Raw genomic sequence first — 2586 nt, forward strand, 5'->3', positions numbered from 1 at the left:
TGCCTTGCCAATAGTATGGGAGCTCGCCCTTGGACCCTGCAGTCAACTCTTGTGGTTTCCTAGCTTAGGTCCTGGGGCCACTTCCACGGCCTTAAGAACCTCCTGATCCATCAGCACTTTTCCCTGCTTATTTTAAAGACCCTTCCCATCAAATGGCAGATGAAGGTACAGTTTCAATACGAAATGGAGGGCTGGGCGGATTTATTTGAGGCCCGTGACTGCGGAGCGTGGGAGGCTCAGATGAAATTCTGCCTTCTTAAAACACTCCAGGACTGGCACTGGACACCTGGAAACTGAGGGCGGCAAGCCTGTTGCCCCACGCGAACTGCTGGCATTGCCCCCAAGCCCATTGGGATCTCTTGCACATTGATTGCCCCTCCATTCAGCCCTCCTGGGATGCAGTGGGAAACACGTTGCAAGAGACCTTGCCAATCCTGAATCCCCTCCCCCGCCCCTTGATTGTTTTACATGATACTGAGGTGTCCCCGGACCTAACTCTTCCACAGGCCCTCTTCCTACACACAGCGCTTGCCACGGTCAAGCCCTGCATACTCCTGCATTGGCATTCCCCCACATCTCCTTCTCACGATGAGTGGCTCACGGCTATGTATCCCAGCCTCACATGAACGCATCATCTACAACCTACAGAATAGGACTGAGGCCTTTCTTCACACTTTGGCGCCCTTCCTCCAGGCATATGTGCACCAACCCTAAACTCTCCGCCTCCTGTGCCTACTCCCCGCACCTTCTCTGGTGCAAGTTGTCAACAATGGGTGTCCCGCCTCACCTGCTAAAAGCAATGCAGCTTCTGTGCACGGATACCTGGACTAGGGTGAGGATCGGAGATGGTTCCACTTTGTCTAGGAAAACATGTACATCTGAGGGACTAGAGCAAGGTTGCGTTTTAGCTCCTTACCTGTTTAACCTTTTCTTAGACGATTTATCCCCTGCCCTTGACACAGTAAACTCTCATTCCCCTGAACTTGGCTCTATGTTTATTTCAAACTTATTATCTGAAAAAAAGGGGAGAAAAATACATATAGGGATGGCGCTCACAGTAATTACACCTTTAGTAAATCATTAAACTAATGTTAACACGGTGCTCCTGGAAGGAGGGTCCTCCCAACTCCTCCAAAAATTCTCCTAGGAGAATATCAGGGATCAACACAAATATTCCAAGGCACTACGTGTAATTAGTGATAATAGTGTTCATATCACGAGTGTCCATAAAGTAACCAGCAGCTTAAGTCCAATTGTTCCTTTATTCACAAGTTCCAAATTAACGAGTCTTCAAAACACAGCCAAACGTTTTCCTGGTCCAGAACCAAAAATGCCAGTCTTGAGAACAGTGCCGCCAACACGTGTTTCGTCAAGCGAAAATGCTCGCAACGACTTCTTCAGGGCATATGATACAATTCTTTGGAAGTCTCTATTAATAACAAATAAAATTGGAACAATAAATAACAAACTTCCTGAACAGATTGCTAAATTCATCACCCAAAGTGCCACTATATAATAAGGGTGAACAGTAAGTACCAAAAGATACTCAACCCCAGGCTGAAATTGAAAAGTCAGTAATGAAACAATTAGATATAGCTAAAGACTGAGGTGCTGCCATCCGACAGATGTCAAACTTAAACATGTAGAAATGGAAATCATATATGATCTAATAGATGAGGAGAAAGAGAGTTCTAGAGCGACACCCATAATCTATCATGTGTATAAGAAAAATATTCACCACCCTAAGTTAAACAGCCAAATGTAACCCGAGTTACACATAAACCGGAGGATCACTCAAAACACTTGTGTCATTAATAACCTTAAGCCTAAATAATACACTCCAATGCATCATACCTAACAGTCAAATTTAGGGTGACACTATCGAAAAGAAATCATCCAAGTTGCTGCTCCGCGTTTCTGGTTTCAAAGCGCCAAATGTGCCGATCCCCACTACATTAAAAACAAATAACAAATAATAAATTATCTGCCCGCTCGGGGGCGAAAATCCCTCGCAGACATTTGAGACAATTCAGTAGCAACCCTTACCTGCCGGCATATAACTCCGTCCCGTGTTCGGAACGAGAACTCAAATGTGGTTGTTATGCTGCGGCGAGTCCGCCTCCCATGGGCTAACCCTGTCCCATGTGGGGGACCTACATTTAAACACTACAAATGGAACTAGAAAACTGAGTAAAAGCTATTATTGCAGGCGCCATCTTGAGAGTAGTGATGTATCAGTACTCTCCGTTTGTGTGTGTCCAATTCAGAAAATAATAACCACCACACGCTAAACCGTTGGGAGGGTCTTATTTCAAACTTACTTTATGCGGACGATGTGATCCTGCTTAGCCAAACTAAAATAGGCCTTCACCGTTTAATTTAGATATTGTCCTTATTCTCTGCGGCCAATGGGATGACAACCTGAAGAAAACCAAGATAATGGAAGTTAGTCCCAGGAAAAAGAAAACCTATAAAGTTCTTACAAGGCGAGCAATTGGAATTGGTAAACACGTATAGATATTTAGGGGTACTCTTCGATGAGAGAGGTTCCTTCCAACAGCACAGAAATTATCTTGTCGGGAAAGG

General features: G+C 44.9%; 1 long non-coding RNA gene across 1 annotated transcript; it reads right to left on the bottom strand.

The window, feature by feature from the left end:
* Positions 1 to 989: 989 nt before the first annotated feature.
* LOC138282916 (uncharacterized) lies at positions 990 to 2129 on the bottom strand. Its single transcript, XR_011201022.1, has 3 exons — positions 2047 to 2129; positions 1855 to 1950; positions 990 to 1429 (listed from the first exon to the last, which is right to left on the bottom strand). It is a non-coding gene; the product is annotated as an uncharacterized lncRNA (long non-coding RNA).
* Between the last annotated feature and the right edge of the window lie 457 nt (positions 2130 to 2586).

The sequence above is a fragment of the Pleurodeles waltl genome, chromosome 2_2, assembly GCF_031143425.1.
Source record: "Pleurodeles waltl isolate 20211129_DDA chromosome 2_2, aPleWal1.hap1.20221129, whole genome shotgun sequence".
Taxonomy (NCBI): Eukaryota; Metazoa; Chordata; class Amphibia; order Caudata; family Salamandridae; genus Pleurodeles; species Pleurodeles waltl.